Genomic DNA, 24,314 nt, shown 5'->3' on the forward strand with positions numbered 1-24,314 from the left:
CAATGAGGAAATGTTAAAGAAGACACGTGCAGACACAACAGGACAACATTTAACAGTGCTGTACATATTTGCATCAGGCAGTGACTATCAATCATTAAACTAGCTGCATGCTAGTAGTGTTTATTCAGTCATTATATAACAATATTTTTTTTACAGTGCAGACACTTTCAACAAAGCAATAGTAATGTATAAAGTGATGACTGAAAAGGCAGAAGCAAAATGCGTATTTAAGCCTAGCCTACATTTTATGTGTAATTAAGCTAACAGCTTCCAAAGTGTAAATAAAACAAAACAAAAACAGGTAAATCATGAACACTTAAAGACGTCAAGGACTGCTTTGCAAACCTTGTTTTTTTTTTTTTTAAAAACAAAAGTGAATCACATGTAGAGGTGTGAAAAAATATCGATACAGCAATATATTGCGATACTTTGACCTCCAATATGATATCGATATTTCAACTCTTGATATCAATATTTTTGTAACCATAAAAATTCACATTTTAACTGAGTTGGAACTAAAATACGATTTTAGTATTTCAAAAACAATAAAGTGGAAAAGCTGTTTTCAATCAAATAGTTTTGACTTAATTTGTCGTTTCAATTTTGATTAATATTGTGTGATTTACAGATACACCATCTCTATTTTTTCTTAGTTTACTGTGTAGAATATCGCAATATATCGCAATATATCGCAATATTGTGATATCGTGATATATCATATCGTGACCCAAGTATCATGATGTGTATCGTATCGAGAGGTTCTTGGCAATACTCACCCCTAATCACAAGCGTTAAAATGTATACTGGCATCAGTCCGTCCCATTTAACCCCAAATTATATTATAAAACAATACTGTTTTCCTGTTAGCTTCAACTTTTCCTCCTCACTCATTTAGGGTGCAAGCGGCATCCCCTATGGACGGCCGGTGCCCCTAGCATTTGCCTATGCTGCCCATGCCACGAGCCGGCCCTGGCACCAATAATCCTCAATTGTTGATGTGTGTCGTACTTCACGCTCTGATAACAAACATGCCACTGTCTTTTTAAATTACCACTATATCTAATGTATACCAGAGCAAAGACAGTAATCACTCTAATTATTTGGGTTCACACACTTAACACCAGCATTTCAGACCTACTTGTAAACACCTCGCAATTATTTTCATAACTGTTCTCAGTAAGACAGCTGTGGGTATAAACAACTTAGATGAAGCTCTTGATGATTAAAGTGATTTAGGGGATAATGAAATGAAGGAAGTAAGGATATGATCATGATTGTTGTACAACAGCACAGTGTTAAAGGAATAACTCGTACATAAATAGAGATTAATAGAGTGTATTAAACAGCTTTATTAAAAGACGTTTAAGTAGACCACACTGATGTTATTGATCAAATTAAATTCCTGATGCATTCATCAAAACAGTTTTACAAAGGGACCATTATTGATCTGCTCTGACTCTGGCCTATTCCCTTTAGATTATTGGAAGTTTTGTCTTAAATCATTACCTACTTCTGTCTCCATATGTAGAGACTTCAATTTAGTTCAACATATAGTACTTTTAAATATCACCATTCAAAACCATTTTTATGAAGCACATAACAAAATATAAAATACAAACATTAAAGTAAGAATAAAACATCAAATCCCAAGAAAAAACTTTCTCTCACAATGTCTTCAAATTTGAAGACATATTTGACCCCAAGGAACACTTATGCATTTTTTTTTTTTACAGGAAATTGGAACATAACATTTTAATTTTATGTTTTCCTAGTTGTTCCCATTAAATTAGGAAAATTCATGAAATAAGAAGCCAAAAAAATGATGTTAGTCATTATTTTAGAATGGGGTCCAATTGACCCCAAGGATATTAGGAGGGTTAAAGGATACCATCCATCTTTGTTGTATGTGGGAACTATTCATAGACATTGTATGGACTCCAAAGCTCACTTTGCATTTAGAGACATCTGTCCATGCTGTTCCTGAACATTGAACTGTACTACATATCATCTTTTGTGAAGCTAAATAAAAGGAGTTCAAAAAATGAAGACGTGTTGTGAGGTCATCTGTCAAATAGATAGATATTAAACTCATGCACTTCTCCGTTCATTTTCTCTGCACACACATTACATTGTTTCTGTTTTTACATGTGAATAATATTTCATAGATTTGGGGTTTATAAATGAATAAAGATGCCCATTTTATGTATACATACAAATATTTTTCTCATGAACAGAGTTGTAGATGAGATGGACATCTGCTTCAAATGTGATAAAATGATCTCTTAACATGAATCTTTCATCCTAAAAACAGAAATCGTTCAGATCATATCCATCCCATTGTCATTGTTAATGATGCACCTGAACATGTCTCTATGTAAAGTTCTTATGAGTAATTATGATGACAGGCTCAGCTGGAAAAAGCACATATCATATGTCCAGTGAGGTAACCAAATATTGGGATTTAATCATGAGTTATCACTGTAAGGTTCATCCTTTCACATCTTATAGTAATACATGAGAACAAGCACATATGAAACTAGTCTCTATTCATTTTTTAAATGCAAAATAAATAAGTCAGTAGTGTCACAGTGTTACGCCAGCTGGGATTCTCCCACTTCCCCATTATTTCAAAGCCTGCAGTTCTTAAACATACTTGATATTCCTACATTTCAGATATGCACTTTAGTAGTTCAAGACTTTTAAGGTCTCAGATTCACTGATATCCCACCTGATCTGTTGATCTTCTACATCATCACGTTTTCAATCAGGCACAGAGGTCCAGTGATTTGGAACCGTTAGTCTGCCACACCACACGGTCGATCGTCTTTGTTGGATTTATAAAAGATCTTAAACGAATCCTCTTAAATTCTCTCTGCTGTGCAGTAGTATTAGAATAAGGTATGCTACAGTTTATAAAAGTATTGATTGTTTGTAAATTGTCTTCTCCTCCTGCTTTTAGGCTTTTTTTTAACACCAATGTGTGCTTTTGTTTTCTGAGAGGACTCAGTAGAGGCTTTAATTTCAATGTTAGGTGCGTTCTCTGTAAAGCCCTTACAGGCAGGGAGAGGAACAGGAAACCTGTTTTTGTTTGTTTTGGATTTACCTGCTTTGTTGGTTTTCTGTGCAATAAGACATGATAAAGAGAACTTTTTCAATTGTTAATAATGCACTTCTGCTGGTATTTATAATGCTAAAGCTGAACGTACATGAGGGATAAATATAAAACCAGCATGTTGGAGATAAAAAAAGATGAATTGCAGCTCGTGGATTAACAGATATATTCTCAGATAACTGGATTTGTCTGGCAGGATGTCCTAGAAAGCAGCCCTCTGACACAATGGTGACTTTCATGGTCTTTGGCAGCTCATTCCTTCACAAACATGAATTATTGAAGGCCAAATGTCCCAGAGGGAATCAACTGCAGTGAGACAGACTGAACACTGTGTGGAGCTGTGAGTCCTGCAACTTTTAACACGAGGGGGAGGCAGATTAACAATAAAAATCTTCTCCTATATGCATCCGCTCCAAAACACAGCCCTTTATACCAGTCCCTCTCTTTCCCACAGCACACAGCAATAAGCTTCATTGTTTGTGAGTGTGTGAGAGTGAGTGAGTGAGTGAGTGAGTGAGTGAGTGAGTGAGTGAGTGAGTGAGTGAGTGAGTGAGTGAGTGAGTGTGTGTGTGTGTGTGTGTGTGTGTGTGTGTGTGTGTGTGTGTGTGTGTGTGTGTGTGTGTGTTGTTAGTGTGCGTACCCAGTTGGGGGGGATGGCGTGACTGGTGGATCACAGATGAAGTCGTTTGAAGGCAGGAGATGAGTTCACAGGCGGGTTGAGGGAACTCTGAGAAATGAAAGAGTAGCAGATATTTTTTTCTCTCAAACAGCAGAACATAAAAGCACATTCTCAGCTTAGTACATGGATTGTAATGTATGTGTGTGTGTGTGTGTCCGTGTACATATCTAGGGTCATACTTAATGGACTCATGGATCAGTGGGACCATTAGAGAAGATTAATATATTGTTTTAACCCTTAGCCAGATTACCATCACAACTCATTATTCATCTCGAACACCAGCCTGTGAGGGACACTCTGCATGTGTATGTGTCTGCATTTACACACGTGTGCACGCATGTGTACACCTTTAAGTGTGCAGCCCGTGCATGTGTGTCTGCTTGTGTTTTGTCTTACAAGCGTGACATCATTTCCTGTCATCAAGGCCAAAGGTTGCTTAGCAACTTCACTTCTGCCTACTGTCAGAAAAGATGCTTCTCCGCTGACTGGCTCACAAACTAACTCTGCCTTATCTCTCTGTCATAAATGTACTGTGTGTATACGCGATGCTGTGTCTGTGCATGACTGCCCATGCATCTGTATGGGCCACTGTGCATTTGTGCTTGCAGACACAGACAAAAGCTGAGTGACAGAGAAGAGAGAGAGAGAGAGAGAGAGAGAGAGAGAGAGAGAGAGAGAGAGAGAGAGAGAGAGAGAGAGAAGAGAGAGGGTTTGGGGAATGTATTGTCTGATAGATTTCTGTTTTTCCTCGAACTAATAAAAAGGATGAGTCAGTAATGTGACTGTATGCTAGAATCACTGTTGTTGTTTATCTAATATACAGCAAAATCTGCAGGTATGAGCAGCCTGTTCTGCTGGTGAAAAAGTTACTGCCGTCTTTTATTCGTGACTCCAACTAAGCTGCAATTGAAAGGCTTAGTGTGATTAGAAATGCAATACTGTTTGATATTGCACATTGTAAATTACAATGTGTAATATAAAAAGTTAAACCTGAAAGGTAATCAAAGTGTGCATACATTTTCATGGTAATCCACCCAAAAGTTGTTAAAAAACAATAATGTGAACTTTGTGGGGAAACTAGAGGAAAAGTTCGGGGATCACCACGAAGAAAAGCTCATAAATACCTGTCCACATTTTTGGTAATCCACATACTGGTGGGCATTTTCATCCCAAATCACCAAATCTCACCCAGTTTTAATGTCACATGTCTCATTGTTCAAAACATAAAGTGTAATTTAAAAAGGGTGCGCCCCATGTATAGATATAGTCCTCAACCTGGGTTCAATTCCAACCTGTGGCCCCTTTCCTGCATGTCACTCCCCACTCTCTCTCTCCTGGTTTCCTAATCTATCCACTGTCCTATTGTCTCAGAATAAAGGCATGAAAGCCCAAAAATAGAATTTAAAAAAAAAAAAATGTTTTAATTTAATTTAAAATTTAATGCAATTAAAAAATCTTAGCCTTCAATAATGAATTGATTTAGGGGGCAGCATTAGCTCAGTCTGTAGGGACTTGGTTTTGGAACTGGAGAGTAGACAGTTATATACGGACTGAAGTATGGAGAGGCTGCTGGAGAAGTGCCAATTCACTTCCTGGACACTGCCTTTGTGCCCTTGAGCAAGACACTGAAGCGCTCTTTAGACTACATTAATCTCACTCTGTTATCTCTCTGTTAGTGCATGTCCCATAGGATCTTATTTGTGCATGTGTGTGTGTATTTCAGCCTATGTGTGTAGCATGTTCATTATAATGAAATATTGAATTTCCTCTTGAGGATTAATGAAATGTCTTCTTCTTCTTATGGATGGGCGGCTGTGGCTCAGTGGGTAGAGTTGGTCGTCCATCAATCAGAAGAAGTCAGAAGGTTGGCGCTTTGATCCCAGTTCCAGTAGTCACATGCCGAAGTGTCCTTGAGCAAGACACTGAACCCCAAATTGCTCCCGCTGTTGATCAGCGGTGTGTGAATGTGTACGAATTAAATTAGCTAATACGATGGTCCCTAACTATAGCAGTAGTATAAAAGCGCTAGGAGTGGGTTTACCATGGATTAGTTATAGGAAGAAAACTACAAGGTATAGTGAAAAGTTTATTGGAGGAGATTCTTGATATGATTAGCTACACAAAAAAAACTAAGGGATCCCTCAAGTTGTGCATTCTGGGTAAATATTTAAGAGAGGTTATCACTAAGAAGAGTCAGCAAAGAGTCATCTTCGAGGGCAATTGCAACAGGTTGGAAACATGAATCAACCAGGTATGAATCAAAATATTAAAGATGTATCAACATGTGTTGCAGGACAGGGAGATTTTGGTAAGATTATACAGAATAGGAGTTTTTCTGTATCATGTCATTACTGTAACATCTGCATCACCTTTGTTTGGATCATATTTATATTCCTTGCCTGTTTATCATTTAATGAAACACTGTTACTGACCGTCATATCAACATGGACAGTAATGTTTGATACATTTTAAAATCCAAAATAAAAGAAAAAAAGAAGAAGAGACTAACATTTGTTGGTTCAAGCTTCTTTGATGTGAAAGTTTGCTGCTTTTCTTTGTCCAGTATTAGACTTAACTGAGAGTTTTTGGTTTTGAAGTGATGATAAGATAAAAGAAGCAGCTTGAAAACATCACGTCGAGCCTTAGGGGATTGTGACAAGCACTTTTTTAAACAAGTTTTCTGAACATTTCATAGACTTCATTATAAATTGGGAGTACACTGTAATTATTAATCTAGCTACTTTAAAAAGTCCTTTAAAGTAAATTTTACACCAAAACTTTCTTAGAACATTTAGCTATCCCTCTGACTTTCTGAGCTTCTTTCTTTAATTTCCAGCAAGTAATCAAAAGTATTTTGAGTATAAAGATACTGGCCAAATGTTAAGCTTTGTGTGAACAGACACATTAAGGTAAAACTGAGAGACTGCAAAGACGTCCAAGATGTACGTCCAACAGAGTGACAGATAATTACTGTTCTGTAACCCCCTGCTCTGAAAACTGACACTAAAAGATGAAATGACACCACTGACCATGAGTATGTGTGTGTGTGTGTGTGTGTGTGTGTGTGTTGGCCTTTTAACCTCTGCCTGTACCACCAACGTAACCAGATCAAGTAGAAAAGTATGCAGGGGCTCCGTGTTACTCTGCTCATGTGTTCCTGTACATGTGCGTATGTATGTATTGTTGGTGTGTGTGTGTGTGTGTGTGTGTGTGTGTGTGTGTGTGTGTGTGTGTGTGCGTGTTCACGCCCAGTATCAGGATGTGCCCTCAGGTGGTTGTCATGGCATTTTCAACAATTGATCAGGATTATTGATCTGTAATCCAATTCCTGCGGTGTGTGCGAGTGTGTGTGTGTGTGTGTGTGTGTGTGTGTGTGTGTGTGTGTGTATTAGTGACAAAGGCACGGAATAAAACACTTCCACATATGTAATGTTATGTGATGGTCACCATGGAAACACACCCAAGGGGCGCTTACCACACACTGATAATAATGTTTGGCCTAGATACCCATCCTCAACCGATAACACAGAGGATGTATTTCTGACCGTGTGTGTGTGTTAGTGTGTGTGTGTGTGTATTCAGTGACTAATGTAAACCATCATTTGAACAGCACACTGTCAGAGCTGGAGTAAAAAATGCATGAAATAATCCTGTGGAGCAGAAGGAGTCTTGCTGGAGTTACACGAGACAGTAAGTGTGAGCAGGATGAGACGAGCTGGAAGCGAAGAAGAAAGCGAACAGGAGTGGGAGTGGGAGTGGAATCACACAGCCAGGGAGACCCAGTAGCAACTGATTACTGCCAACGCACACGAGCTCAGAAACACACAAACACACAGCGGCTTCCAACAACGCTCATCAGTCTTCTTCTCTGTGAGATGTTAGCAGTAGAGGTCTGTGTGAGTGTTTGTGTGGTTCAATGTGTCCTAGATATCTTAAACTGTGCTGTTGAGACACACTAAATGTTTGATGTGTGCTGCTGCTGTAAGAGCGATGATAGCAGAGGGAGTCTGTCGGCTGTGGGCGTTGATGGGGTATTGCACGTGTTTCCCAGCTCTGAGAGGAAATCTTATCTTAGTTTTTAGCCACAGCGCTGCTGAATCTGTTGGTCAGCAGCAAGTCCACCAATTTAGTCAACAGAAAAAATATCTCAGTTTCTTCTCACAGTTCGGAGAAGACATCTGCAGCCACAGATAAATAAACAGATAGACTATGATGATCCCGACTTCGTATCTAGCACCGTCAACTGATGTATGCTCCAACACTTTCCTCTTGTTTAGATGCGTTCACGACTTAACATAAAGATAAAATCAACAAAACGTACAAGTTTCAAGCACTGGATAAAAGATACACAACATGACAACTCCAAAAAGTGAAGCCAAGACATTTGAAACTCCCCTACTGACTGGCTGCAGTATAGGTCATAAAGCGCACCTCCTCCATATTGTCAGATTTGGACCATAGACTGTATAAATAATGGACGTAGTATCTGTGACGTCACCCATCTGTTTCTGAAGCGCTGTTTTGAAGCCGATTGTCGGAGCCATATTGGAAATGTTGAACTCAATCTTAGACTTAGACCTTGACTTAGAACTTTATTTGACCACAATGTGGAAAATTGCCTTCGGCTTCACAGAACTAAACAGACAATACAACATTTTTTAGACAAAAACAGAGACGAGCGCTTGGGTCTTCCTGGTGATTGCACAGCAGAATTCTTTTCAGGAGCTAGTATTAAAATATGGAGTATGAAAAATAGAAAACATATCCATATGTACATACACATTACACTTACACATACATAAGAACCACATATGCATACACACAATACACATACATATATGTGGATATACATATGCATGCACATAGACAACATAAAACCTACAATTGAAGTCATATAATTATAATTGTAAACCTGGACAGGGACATGTGGACTGCTGCAGTTTACTATTTATTTGTTTGAGTTTGCTAAAATGGAAATGTAAAGTTTGGTTTGATTTTGTGACTCTAAGAATTTAATCATTTAATTGCTCTTGGAACAAAAGAGTTCTTGTTAATATTCTTTGTGGCAGTCTAAAACGCCCTAAATGCTGTTGAGCGAGTGTGACATAAAGAGGCGGGCTTGAGTTCCAAGCCAACAGCTACAGTGTTCCCGCCTGTCAATCAAGTCAGCATGTGCCTCTCATAATGGAAAACTCTAATCTCAATATCTTCCAAATTGTTATGAAAAAATTCACCCCCCGTACAGTCTGTGCTGATCGAGAAATAAGCTATCCAGAATGAACTCGTTTCTCTGTACCAGGCTGTAACACTGTTATTTCTGCTGTAAAGATCGTCTTCTTTGAATGGGTGTGTATGTGGTTTCTGGTACTTGCGGAGTCAGCCTCAAGCGGACACTCGAAGAACTGCAGTTTTTAACACTTCTGCATTGTTTTCAATTCTAGCGGCGGGAGGTTTCCTCTGGGATGGGACATGGGCCCAACAAAAAAATCAAAATACACATCAGACAAGTGTTTCTTTAACATAGTCTCTGTCAATAAAGTTAGTTCTTACCACACAAATGTATGCACGTGTTGCTTTTTCTGAGAAGTTTAGTTTTACTTGGGTATTTGATTCAACAAACAGCGGTACAGTACCATGATCGACTGGATTATCAGAGCAGAAGAGAAACAGGGAGAGAAAATGTAGCAAACACTAACACTGGAGTCTGAACCTCCTGTGACTCAAGAGGCTGCTGTTGACTGTAATGGTCTAAGCTGTCTTTGTGGTTTGTCATTTGGATAAATGTGTGTGTTGGTTGGCGGAAGAGGCAGGACATCAATATCACAGCTCAACCAGTCAATCTCTACAGCACGCTGACTCTGGCTCTAAATGATGTCCACAGTGCAAAATGTCATCGCACCCCCATTGTGGATATTTTGGCTTCATTTTTGTACAGAAGGAGAAAGAGGAGACACATTATATATCTTAATATGCAGTCAGTGGTTTAAAGCGAGGCGTTGCCCCACAATGAGACTTCAGAATAGCTAAGAAACCCAACTATACAAATCTCTAATCCTTTCACTGGAGGACATAAACATAATTCTTCGCCACGATATTTGTGCTTTATTAATAGAAGTTGATGTAGGGTCTGAAACATCAGTCTGGACATTTTCGTACTCCTTCCATGAATATAACTCCTTGTGCCCTGTATGGAAGCATCTGCGTTTGTTATTTTTCCTCACTCATCATTATCTCTGCCCAGCCTAAGCCTGGAGGGGATCATGCTTTCGGTTGAGTGTGTATCTTTCAGTTTGCAGCTAATCTTGCACAATACTAGACCTTTCAGGCTTATATATTTAGTGCAAATGTATGACTTAATGTTTAATGGCCTCTTATGTTTGCAGTGATTAAAAATGAATGAAAAACCTATTTTATTGACTGTTCTAAACCGGCATTTGCTTTTCACCCCTCTTAACCAAGCGCTAGAACAACAAGTGATCGACCCCTGCCTCTGAAACCCTTTTTCATCCATGAACAAGATTGTAATTGCTTGTGGTCATGTTGGCCAATTCTAAAACCAACCATGGAGAGCACAGCTAAAAGAAGCACACTCTGACAGGGGAACAGACTTTGACACAGCACCAGCTCCTTTATAGTAAAGACAACAAATAGGATTTTTCATCTGGTATAATGCCGAACGTCAAAGGATCAGATTAATCGGGTAGCTTATGGAACTAATCTGCAGACAGTCCAGTTTGACCACTCTGATTATTAGAGGTTGTTTAATGTAATTTTTTCCTTCCTGATACAGATTCTGGCACTTAGACTTTATTATTGGCCATACCAAGAACATCTACAATAATAGTCCGTTAAAAATATATGCAAATTGGGGTGTTAGAACACTGATTCCTTAAAAACAATTAAAAATGATACACTTTCTGCATTGTTGTTCTTTGTTATTGTTGCAGCAGTATTTACATGAAACTGATAGATATGTTGGTAATGTTATTGCATCATTACATTTCTGTTATATTACAAACCTACATTTCAGGCCATATCAGAGGCCTATACCAGCACTGGTTTTGGTATCAGAACAACTCGACTGTATTCATTTTGTAGTGTCACTTTTAACTGCTTCCATTGTAAAAGTGGCTTGTTGGTTGGGCGTCAAACACTGAAATTTAATTCTGTATTTTTTGCAGACAATGTTCAAAATGATTCTAAAGATATAAAAACTTGTGTGCAACTCTCAGTGGGATATGTGTGATTCATTTTTTACTTAAATTGAGTCCATATGCAATACATTTCTGCTCTAAATTCTGATTGACACTAAGTCTGATCACACTTTGGGAATGTGGAGCTGAGCCTGAAAATCCAAGATGTTTGTATTTTGCCACTGCACAGAGGGTAAGACCTTTTAATTTAAACTAACAACACGGCGCTCTCCAAGCACAGCTAGTAGGATCTAAGAATAGCAAAGTTGTCTATTTTTAATCCATCCAAATTTGTTTTCTAGCATGTAATGAGCATTATGGCCCTTCAGAGTCACAACTGTGGGACTCTTGTGTTCTGTTTAATGGTGTGTAAACATAAAAGAAAACACCCCACAAAATATTTGGAGGCTATATGAAGATATTAAAAAGTGAGCAGGAGAGCATTTAGGACGAATGCTCCCTGTAAGCTGTTTGCTTAGACCTACTGTATACTGTACAGCTAATATTAGCTCCTAAAGTGGGCTCCATGGACTGCCAGTGGGCCTTTAGGGAATTGGATTGAGCCCCAGGAAAAATGAGCAGTAGTTTAGTTACAGTACTATTTTAAGATGTTGAGAATGCCTATTCTGCCCTTTTCCCTATTCTGCCTGGTTGGGATCAACCCAGCCTCAGTTTCTGTAAAATATAGACTTGTTTTCCATGACAAGGGGTTGTAAAAACATGAATTTTAGCATATGGAAATAAAGTAAGAAGGGCTGAATTATAGCCAGTGCTTAAATGCTTGTTCCGAAGCATATGCACACATTAGGAGCATGTTTAAAAATTTACAAGACACAATTATGACTAAGGGTACATTTTAAACTTGTAAAACATAATATGGTCCATTCGATTGAACTACCTAATTATACATTTCGATTTGGCCAACTTTAAGAGATAATATGTGCATGTTCTGGTAAAAAAATAATTCTCATAATGTCTAAAAAAACGTTGTGAATGAATACTTGTGTAAGATTTTGGTATTGCTATTACTTAACTAAGTTTGGGGTCTCTGTAGTTCTTCCTCCATTATTATGGAAATTATATATACAGTACAGTGTCTGTCATATGTAATCTCTTGTCCTCTGTAACCTGACATGACAGAAGCTGATTCAAAGGCATTGTGTTGGAGCTCTGCCACAACCTTGGGTTTTAAAGAATCGACATCCCTGCTGAGTGTGACGGGAGCATCATCCCATGTATGACAGCAGCACCCACCCACTTACCTACCGCCCACACACACTCACACTAATACTTACCCCCACCACACAATTACTCACACCCACACACTCAAAGTCCGGGGTCGCAGGCTGGTGAGACTACCGCCAGGCAGAAACAGAGGGATACTGGGACGAAGTGTAGGTGAAGTGAGGCAGAGGAGATGGAATAAGTCACATGCTCTGAGTTGCTCCATCACTGTCAAGTTATCCAGTATTAAGAATGAGGGTCTCTAGTCTAAACCCTTCAAAATAAAGCTGCTAATCACAAAGCTACACAGTCATATTAAGAGGTTTATCAAGCTTACCCAGCACTTTCCTCTTCAATGGGAACTATGAGGTGATTCAGGCAAACATCACTAGTTGAACAGTTACTCAAAAATATTGGAGTTGAATAAGTTAAGTTACCTGACGGGTTAGCACTGCGAGCATAGCATTATACCAGTTTATCGTGTTTGTTTCAGACAAAATAAAGGTTGGTCTCTCTTCGGTATAACAAACATGGCAAGTTGCTGAATGATTAAGTTGCTACTAAGTGGCAACCGTCTAAAAATATGAGTCCAATGCGGAAGTGCTAAAAACTGCAGTTCATCGAGGATCCGCTTGAGGCTGGCTCCGGAAGTACCGGAAACCACATACACACTAATTCAAAAAAGACGATCTTTACAGCAGAAATAAACATGTTGACAGCCTAGTACAAAAGAGTGTAGTCTGGATAGCTAATTTCTTGATCGGCACACACTGTGCAGGGGGTGATTTTTTCTAACGCAGCAATTTCAAAGATATTGAGATTACTAGTCTTCCAATGAGATACACAGCTGACTTGATTGACAGGCGGGAACACTGTAGCTGTTGGCTTGGAGGCTCAAAGCCCGCCTCTTTACGTCACAATCGCTCCACAGCAGCACCATGGCGCCCGCCGACGATTGACCTCAAAACAGCGCTTCAGAAACAGATGGGTGACGTCACAGATACTACGTCCATATTTTATCCAGTCTATGGTTGCTACACAAAAGTTTTTAAAAAAGTTGACATCTATATGCCAACCACCCAGTTAAGTGTGTGCAAGTATCCTTGACATCTAGCTCAAACCAAATCATTAGTTCTCAATGTGAGCTGGAGTCTTTTCAGGCCATTGTAACAAATTGCTAATTCTTCTCAAGATTCCACATCTAACATTTAATATTATTTCACTAGACTTCCGGGAGAAGACTGTCTTATTTTGAAGGGATCATTAGTCCATTTCCTGTCTGGCTCATTCTGGCAGGCTTGACGGCTCTCCCTCTCCCCGGTGCGCCTGAACTCCGGTACCTGGCACCGCAGCGTGTCCAGCGGCTGAGGGGGACGCAAAACGCACGGGGAGCCGCTTGATTCTATCTAACTTCACTTTTCTCGGTTACTGAAACTTCTGCGTCTTCTTCCTCTCTCATTTCCCCCTTCTTTTTTCATCACCCCGACTGAAGGACTGAGTTTGGATATCGGCAGGGGGGGAAGGAGGAGGCAGAGGACCAGCGGGCTGCTCTCAGATGGAGCAGCAGGGCTCCGGGAGCTCAGGGCGCACGGCGGACCCGGAGTGAATGACGCTGGTGGATGGACGCTGCTCCTCCCAGGTAAGAACGGCAGATAAAGTTTGTCTTCTTTTGTGTTATAATGTACTTTTATTTTCTTCCCTGTCCCGGTGAAATGCCCGTGACACAATGGAAAATGTTGGGAATTTATGATGTCGCTCTTTGTCAATGGCAGTGCGTATTACACAAAAAGGTGGAAGTAACAATCCCTTAGTCAAAATATGCAGTGAATGTGGTACTGGATGACAAGTTTGATACCTTATCTACTTCATGTTCGGGTTATTTGTGTGCCTCATGATATAATGAAAATGGTGAGATACTTCTTTCAGCTATATTTCATTTTATATAATTCTAATGTTTATTATAGGGTTAACTACACTGTTTCTCCTTTGTGTGCTCAAAACTGGAGTAATACTGGGACATGCCAGAGCCACAGATGTCGTCAGTATATGATTGTGGTTGGCTGAGGATGTCACTGTATGATATTTACAGTTAAACTTAACATTTCTGCAGATGTGTAATCTCTTCTGGTTTTATAGAGCATGCTGTTGTTAATTTTTGGTAAAGATTTGGGGTCAATTTTGTGCATCTGTGTGTGCAGTGCAAATATAAGGCTTAGTGGGTTTCATAGGGTTTTATAAATGTGTGAATATATTTTGTTCTGGGGACTGGTTGTAATTCAGTGGGATGATTTAATTTCCACACGGCCTAGCTGTTAGCAAAGGGAGGCTCATAATGAGTTTTTAAACTGTTTGAAAGGTCTCATCAGCAGGTTTTTAACTGCGTACAAGAATGCCTTCCTTTTTTTTCTATGGTCAATTGATGTCCATCCAACAGATACTATTCAAACACGACAAAAAGCCTTAAACTGTGGGCCCTGGACTCCTCACTCAGTCTAGGCTATGTGCCCATAATGGAAAATACACAGAAAAGAAAGATAATGGCAGATTCAATCTCATTCTTTTCATCAAACACACTCATACTGATATACTCCTCCCTGTGCTGCGAACTTGCATGCCAGCTCTCCTGTTGTCCTGTCACTCTGTAGGGGAGAGTATGTATCCCTGCATGGACTCGTGGTTGGCTTGACTTCTATTGTCCTGAGTGTGCTTTATAGTCCTTACCCACAATAATCCAGCTCTTGCTCCAACTCGATAACAAATTGGTATCGTTGAAATAAATTTGCCGGATCTCTCTTGGATCAATAAGCAATTGGAATGAGCAGACTGTGGACCTGTGAGGAGCGTTTGCGGTGTACTCGTGACAGTGTGGACTGTGTCACATGCTCCATCTCCCATCTTTTCCTGCCAAACAGCACTGCTTACTGGCCCGATAAAGCAGAAAATGTGATGAAATTAATAAGAAAAAGGAATCTAAAGCGAGACATGAATCCCTCTCTTATGATCAGGCTGTTGATTTAAACTGAGGACTATCATTCAATTGACATTTCCTCCCTGATATTCTTATGCTTCAAGAAATTCTGATAGTACTTAACAAATTAACCATGGCTGCTGAAGCTCAACAGTTGTCACCGTGTTTCATTAGATTTGATCACAAAGTGCAACTGTGGAACAATAGAAAGTAACAATATCCATCACTATCAAACAAGGATCTAAATGATAAAAGAAATAGCTGACAATGTTTGCATTAAAACTCAACACTTTACTCTAATCATGCAGTATCTACATAAAACGTTCTAAGGCTACTTTTCTCTGTATGTCCAGATTGTTTAAGCCAGTCTGGAATTAAAGGCATCAGCAGTAATGGCCTGTTGTCATCACTGAACTGTACAGCTGCAGGATTATAATAAAGGGGCTTAGTGCTTCCTGTTGCCTCTTTGACTCCTGTGTTTGCACCTTTGTCTCGCGTCTATACTCTCTCCTGTTTGGGTTTATATAGATTTATATTCTGCTCAGAACGGCTCTCCGGCAAGTGATTTCTTCTCCTGAAGGTCGCTTTTTTTGTCTCAGTGAAACACAGAGAAGCCAGTTTTTTGTCTTGTGTTGCTTTGCTAGAGGGTGAAGGGTCTCATGGACAGGATGGCAGCCTGACCGTCAGCGCAGTTCCGGTTGCTTTTGAGTAGCTGCAGTGCCAGCCAAAAACGCAACACAAGCAGAAACCCACACACACACACACAGTTCCACTGATACTGAATAGAGCTGCACAATAAATCCATTTCATCGTTATTGCAATGTGAGCACTCAATCAAACACGTTGTAAAAGCCGAAATCTTTTGCAAGAAAAACACATTTTATGTAAACAAGCAATGCATTCACCACAGAATGCAACATTTTAACCTATTGTATGGACTCCTGGGTGTGATGGCGATGCTTTCACACCCATTTTGTTGCAGCCAGATGATGCTCACGCAAGCCATCAGCCATCCCAAGATTAACAAGTACCACTATAGTGGCCAAAACTCCTGCTTCTGGATTCAGGAGGAACATGATGCAAAACACAGGTATTGTGTGAAACATCAAAACAGCAGATAGACGATAGAAAATGGGAGTTATAGTTAAATATGCACTCTTTGATATTTGTAACATTAATCACACTTCATATCGTTATCTCAATTTTCCAACGATATAATCAACAATCACACATTTTTCTCATACTGTGCCCAACCTGATACACACACATGCATCCCTATGTTGCAGTCTGCCTCCATGCCATCCCCCTTTTCTCTATTTTAGGTTCAGGCTGTTCCCAGCACGGCCATGACAGGCACCCAGGACCCAGACCTGCATGAGCAGCTCAGAGGGACCAACGCAGGAGGAAGGGGGACGAGGAGGAGGAGGGGGAGAGGGGTGCATGTGTCAGTGGAGAGCAGAGGAGAGGGAGCGGGACGGGGAGGGAGGAAAGAAGAGGAGGAGGCGGAGGCGGAGGAGGAGGAAGAAAAAGGACGAAGCCTGCCGTTTACCCCACTCTAGCACCAGTGGTTCTCTTGGCTCTGACCCAAACCAGCCCACCCCGCTCCTGGTGCCTGCGAGCCGTCTGCCACCCATATCCTACACCTATAAGACTGCGAACATGTGTGTGTGTGTGTGTGTGTGTGTGTTTGTGTTTGTGTGTGTGTGTGAGAATGAGTGTGTTGCTGTTTATAAAGCGGAGAATGATTGTGTGTTTGTGTTTAAGCTCTGTACTTTCTCAAATCTGCTGTACCTGCAAGGACCCCTCACGCCTTAATGGTTACTTTATGTTTAAACATAAGGGAGATGGAAGAAGGTCAGCATGTGTGTGTATGCTGTGTTTGGAATACCTCAGGTATTTCCTCGGGACCCATTAGTTGTAGGAAAGATGGCAAACATTTTCCCTGATTGGAGGTTTCCATAGTGACAAGCCCCTAATGAATCTCCAGGGTTACAGCCGTCTGTCAGTTGCCTTGTTATCGGCCCCGGATTTTACAGCAGAAGGAGTCACAAATTAGTGAAAAAACTCCCGTCACCTCCAGACCTCGCTCTGGTTCTGTCTTCATCGTCTCACCTCCCATTCCCCTCCCTGTCTCTCACTCTGCGTCTCAGCCACTTCTGCTGGAGACGTGAAGGTTGCGATTGTGTGTGCGTGTGTAGTTATCAGCACTCTAGTGTGTGTGTGTGGTGTATGTGTTAGCAGCTATGAATACTCCGAAGCATGCCTAAACGTCAGCAACACCTCAGGGATTTGTCAAGGCTCTCCAAATTGAATATTTTCCACCAGTTATGACTCCATGTGTGCATGCTTGTTGAGGTTGTGTGTGTTCCTTGGCTTTGTGTGCGCTGTCTTTGTGAGCTTGTCTGTGCCATCTGTGGGTATTTGCCATTGTCAGCACTCTGTGTGTCCATAAAATATAAATACATAATTGTTGAATAAATAAATGTACACCAAGAGGATAAGAAAAAGAATAAACTACAAATGCCGAGCTCCTCTGCAGCCCACTGAACATCGTACGCTCAGTGTGTCAGCACCAACTTACTCGAACACAAACACACACACATTCACAAGGGAGCATTGCACGCACACACACCAGCAAGCGAATGCCCTCACACAAGCGAGGGAATATCCCATGGAGAGGCTCTTTAGAGGAATCACCTGGTTGCTTGGCAACAGCGTAGCTCTGCCCTGAGGCCGGTTACTTCCGATTGCAATGTTTGTTTTCGTGTGTGTCCGTTATCTGTCGTCCTATAGCTGTCCATACAGAACCACTTCTGACATGTGTCCAGCTTTGGGTTATCTGTATAACTTTGCACTTTGTGTGTTTTGTGTGTGTGTGTGTGTGTGTGTGTGTGTGTTTGTGTGTTTCTGTGAGTGATCTTGCGGGGAAGTAATGTGGGTGGACGTTGTTCGACAGGGACATTAATGTGAGCGCACCGGGGTGGGGGCAGTCCCTGAGAGCTGGAAGTCACATTTTCCTGATGGTGACCCCCTACTTCCTTTCAGCCTTTTTTTTGCACTCAGTACATATTACAAAATTAATTTCCTATCTCCTATGCTTCCATTTCCTCCCTCTCGGAAAACACACTCATCCTCCTTTTGTGCCGTGTTTACAACATACTGTACATCTCTCCACCCTGGCGCACATCTAACAAATTTATTTGGAACAAAAACAAGATTTGCTTTCTCTATTATATAACACTCTCTTGTATTCCTTCCAAGCGACATTGATTTCTGTTATTTCCGGTTTTCTTCTTCTACTTTGTGAATCGCTGAGCTTTCCCATGTGGCAGTCATCATGCTGCCTTTAAGTGTAACATATGACACTCATAGAAACACGCTCACACATGTAGGGAGGCGTGGGGGAAGACACACACACACGCACACACACACACACACACACACACACTCACACAGGACATAACTTATTCAGCAGTGCATGAAACATTCAGAGCGTTTCCTTTTGTTTAAAGATGAGGAAAAGCTGTATCTGTCACTCCTTTACAAGTACCTTTCTTTTCCTGCCTTTCTTCTCCTGTTCTCCATCTCTTTTTATTCTTTCACTCATCCCACTTTACTCAATATCAATCCCCTGTCCTGCTGTTTATCCCTCTTCACTCTCCTGTTTCATAAACTGCTTCTTAATTGGGCCGAGGTGTGTGCACATGTGTGTGTGCGCGCGTATAGGGGGCTGATAGGGAGACAGGGATGGATAGGAGGAGGTCTTACTCAAACTAGGGTGAGCTGTCAGAATCATTTCAGCCAATTAGCATGATTCCAGCAAGTGTTTCCATAGTTACCAGCTGTCACATTCATAGTGGGCGGAGCCAGAGGACTTGGCAACTTGACAGTAACTTAACTTGGTCTGTCTTTCATGCACTCTCCTCCTCCTCCTTCTCTCTTGCGCTAGCACAGAAACATACCACTACACACCAGACCTAACTAGGTTATGTCTAATGAACTCTGTGTGTGTGGAGTCCAGGGTAAAACTAGGTCCAATCAGCAAAGAGGAAACCAGTGAGCAGGTTGCTCATTTATTCACAGTTGTTCACATTTGAAGATTCCCACCAAGACAACATTTATTAGGATTAATCTGATCGACAAATTAATAATTAAATAATAGTTCAGCTTGTACTCGTCAACAAAAACAACTTTAGCCTAGTTTTGACGCTCCTCTTGCATCGCCTTGTTTTTTTAAGGTTTCAATTCATGTGATCTCAATGTCTCAGAGATTGACTTCTAAAGAGGCTTTCTGAAGCCAAACTATGGTGGTCATCATACTGGAAAATGCTGACTAAAGCTAACCTTCAATCAACCTAGAAGCTGACAAAGAGGTGGAGCGGAGGTGAGCCTGTTGTCTCTTTGCAAGCAGCAACATTTCGCCCTTCTGTCACTCAACTCGCTGTGCCCTTAATTATGCAAATCTATGCATGACTCTTGGTCTCAGTATCTTCAAAACTAGGGATGGAAATTGATACGAATTTATTGATATCAATGCCATTATTGGTTCTGTTTATTAGCCTTCATGGTTTGTGCTCATGCTACCATAGAATAGGACATACGTTCCTTCACTGTTCTGCTGAGACAGGGAAGCACTTGTTGATTGGTGTGTTGGTTTAATAGTGACCCTGTTAACTGGCGACTTTCACCCATCATCTTTGGTTGTCGTAGTTCTAACAGCTATAGAAATTATCTCATGAAGGCTTTTAAGTTTTTATTAAGAGGCTAAGAGGCATTTTATGAGCATATTATTGAAAAATAAACTATGATGCAATCATGAGGACTCTTTTGAGTGACATGTAATTATTGTACAAAAAGATACCTGTCATTCCAGTTCTCCAATCCTTAGTGTTACTCGTAATGGATATCCAACCTGTCTCACCCCAGGTCATTGAATACCAAGGCTTTTTTTTAACACTCTTTTGGTGCCTCATATTGGCGTACAGGGTTAGCCCATGTTTTTCCTTGTCTTTTAGTTGCTTAATGTTAAACTATCTATTTGTGTGCACACAAAGCACTCGGTTATGGTCAGGAAAAAAATGTCAAATTAGGAAAAGCAATACTAGGTTGTTTAGATGAATAACGCTGATAGACTTTTTGGTTCAAATTGGACTTTTAACAGGTCTCCTGGATAAAAGTTCTGCATTGTTCTGCCAAAAGTTGACTCAATCCATCTTTGTACCCTCCACACTGAAAGCAGTGACTTTAATACTGCCACAGATGTGTTTAAATTGGATGCTAAAGGGACCGTAGTGTATCAGTATGAGACCGTTTGGGATAAATGGGTGTTTAATCCAGGAATTGTTCAGTCAGGACCAAAATGGTGAACACATTAATGGACCAATGAGACCATGCAGCTGCTGATTGACCATCTTTTAGCTAATATGTCCTCAATAAGGACGTAAATGTAACAAGCTAGTCTCTCTGTAATTATAAATGTTTGTAAGTCATCAGGAAACATGTTTTACAACAACCCATCAGGTCTGCTGTGAGTTCCTGTCAATAGTGAATTAATAAATAAGTTTAGTCCACACTCTGTGGAGCTCCTAGAGATGCTAAGTAGTCAAACAGCCCACTTGAGAGGTCTTCCTGTACGACTTAAGGGTGCAGTAATAAAGCAAGAGCCACACTGGAGGCTATTAAACAGCCTAAGGGATCTTACAACCTGCCAAGAAGTTGTTCTTATTAATGATTCTTAACTGAAATATAAATCTGCAAGACCCAACCTTTAACCTTTTATAAAGGGCGTTTTAGAAGACAGTAGTACCACTTTGATAAAAGCTACTCAAGCATGCATTAAAAAAAGAAACCTTGTCTCATCCTGCCTGTATCTAGACGGCCCACGTGTCCCTAGGGATGATCCTTTTAAGTTAATGAATGTTGCATATGAAAACGTTCCCGCACGCTGGCTTTAGCATGTGTAACAGAGCCAAGGGTGGAGGGTGATGCCAGAAAGATCAGAGTGATGTGATCTGATTTGATTTATAATCTCTGCCTGACCTTTATTACCTGTGTTGGCACTCAAGGAGAGAGAGCTCGAGTGGGGGAGATCATGGGAGATGAGGATGATGATGATGACGAGAAGTAGGCAGAGGAGGAGGGGGAGGAGGGGGGTGGGTGATTCTTGGAGAGTGAGAGGTCGAGAGGATGAGGCAATTAGGAGGAGAGGAAGCGTGTGGGAAACACAACGTTTTTTAGTTGTTTACACTCAAAGCTGGAGTCGTCAGGGTCTTAACCTCTCTCGTCCTGCAGCATGGCTTTTTTTTTTCTTTTGGCATCAAGCCAATTTTCTTCACCCCATCTCTAATTGCACTTGTTTCTTGGCCTTCTCTTCGTCCTTTTACTTCTTTCTAAATCTCCATCGCTCTCCCTCCACCTCTCTGACTATGTTAATTATTAAGTGTAGATGTAGTTTATGTGTTGGCTGAGACTCAGGTTCCTGACTGAAACTAAAGCTCTACCCAAGGGCGGTTGTATGTGGATGATGGCAGAAAGAGACGGAGCGGGCGCACAGGGGAAGCAGCTGGGAGAGAAAGCAGCGCGTATGTGCACGAAAGAGGATGAGAGAGGCAAAAAAAGAAAAAAGAAATGCGAGAAATGATATGGAATGAAGATGGGAAATTATACGGCACTATATAAAGGAAGAAGAGGGAGAGACAGGGAGCAGGAGCAGAGTGGAGAGAAAAATAATTGGGCCAAAGAGAGGGAAAAAGGCTGCAGAGAAAAATGAGAGATGATAGTGGGAAAGGTTGAGTGTTAGGCAGAGAGATAAAGGAAAGCAACGGGGGAGTGAAATATTTGTTTGTGTTCTTATTTGGATCAGTGGCTACTATCAAGGTAGCAACTCCTCAACCTTGTATTCACACACAGAGACATGACATCAAAATCTTAACATTTTTTTTAAAAAACAAATCATTTTAATAACTACAACTAATAACAAGCAGATACACTACAAAGGAGACTGTGAAATTGATTGAAGTCAACATTAAACATTAAACAATTGAATCTATTAACATTCATAACAGCAATCTCACAGTACTCACATTATATCTATGCAGTCAATAAAACTAACTGCATCCGTGTCATACTCTTTAATCTCCCTCATTGATTTATTTACTTTGCAGCAGGGGTGGAGGGTTGGAGTATGATTGAGGAGAACATATTGTGTCACTATAATTTTTTGGTCGGTCACTTTGTACATTTAAATACCAATTTAAATAAATTGTATTATCCAAAATCCATGGCTGAGTGTAAAAACAACCATGTAGATAATTGTAGCAATAATAATAAAAACAAATATCTTGTAAGATAAATCAAAGACTGTAGAATTGATTGTAGGCAAAACTAATGTACTTATTAAAAAACCCACTTTGAGGTTCCAGTGTTGTAATCAACTCACCAAACCTGGAGTCCTCGTGTCACAAGTGTTCAAATGATTCAAGTTGACTCTGATTGTCAAGCAAATTTGACACATTGGTTGAATTTTGATGTGGGATTTGATTGTCAGATGCAGATATCTGTTTATAGAGATACACTACCAGTCAAAGTTTGGAAACACCTTCTCATTCACAACGGTTTGTATTAATTTTAATTATTTGAAACACTGTAGATTAATACCAGAGTAATCAAAACTATGAAAGAACATATACAGAATTATCTAATTAACAAAAAAAGTGTTAAACAAACCAGAATATGTTTTATATTTTAGATTCTGTAAAGTAGCCCCCTTTTTCCTTCATGACAGCTTTGCACACTCTTGGTATTCTCTCAGTCTGCTTCATGAAGTGGTCTCCTGGACTGGTTTCTAATTAACATGAGCCTTGTCAAGAGTTCATTTGTAGAATGACTTGCCTTCTTAATGTGTTTGAGACCATCAGTTGTGTTGTTAAGAGGTAGGGTTAGTACACAATGGATAGCCCTATTCGACTACTAATCCATATTATGGCAAAACCAGATCATTTCATAGTTTTGATGTCTTCAGTATTAATCTACAATGTCGAAAATAGTTCAAATAAATGAAACCCATTGAATGAGAAGGCGTGTCCAAACTTTTGACTGGTAGTGAAATACATGGTCATCAGATTACTTCAGAGCTGGGCTGGGATGTCATGCAGCGGATTGTGTTCTGCCTGCTTTTGCTCTCCATACGGACTGTTTTTCCTGCATCTACGCCAAAGCCCACCATTTCACGATCAGCCGCTTTTACTACTATAAGAAACACCCACCCAATCTAAGCTAGAGCAGAAATGATGGCCATTACTACTATAGGACAAGTGATGAATCAGAACATGTGTCATTTTAGATAGTAAAATATTTCTAAGGAGGCAGAGCAGAGAAATGAAAGAGACGGAGGAGAGGATGTCCCCTCTGCATTTTATACTCCGTGTTGAATGATGGGCCAAGCGTGGAGAAAACTCCCATCTCATCCATCACTCACACCTTGACCCTGCTCCGTCAAGTTTTTTAACTATGCATGTGTCTGTGTGTGTCTTGTGTGTGTGCCTTGTGTGTTTTTATGGACACACCGGGTTATCTAAAGCTGCTGTAACTTATACCAATGAAGCAGGATTGAAAGGACCCTCGTCAGCACTGAGGAAATGAAGGATGCTGCAGCAGGAGTTGTGCTGAAGGACATTGTTTTCTATTGTGTGTGTGTTTTGTGTGTGTGTGTGTGTGTGTGTGTGTGTGTGTGTTTGTTTATGTGAGTGTGTGTTTGTTTGTGTGCGTATTAATTGTGTTTCCAGTCCAGACAGGATGCAAGCGGATTGTGAAACTCAGAAGTCAGTTCCCACGGTGAGATGGGGGTTCCCATGGCAACCACAGCAAAGGGAGGACACTGGATTACCCCTGCTCCCTCTCTGTTTCTCTCTCTCTCTCTCTCACCCCTTCCCTCTTCTCCTTCACACCCTCTCTTTCTCTCTTCCTTTTTGTCTTTCCTTCACTCGTGCTTTTTATACGTCTACCCTCTCTTTTTTCTCTCTCACCCTCTTTCTCTCCTTCTCTGAAACTCTCACCCCCTCTGTTTCTCTCTCTCTACTTTACCCTCTATCTATCTATCTATCTATCTATCTATCTATCTATCTATCTATCTATCTATCT

The 24,314-nt window shown here is 40.5% G+C and overlaps 1 pseudogene; it reads left to right on the plus strand.

Moving 5' to 3' along the window:
- Nucleotides 1-13,575: 13,575 nt before the first annotated feature.
- LOC117816573 overlaps nucleotides 13,576-24,314 on the plus strand; it is a 64,479-nt pseudogene continuing 53,740 nt past the window's right edge.

This window comes from Notolabrus celidotus, chromosome 7, assembly GCF_009762535.1.
Source record: "Notolabrus celidotus isolate fNotCel1 chromosome 7, fNotCel1.pri, whole genome shotgun sequence".
NCBI lineage: Eukaryota > Metazoa > Chordata > Actinopteri > Labriformes > Labridae > Notolabrus > Notolabrus celidotus.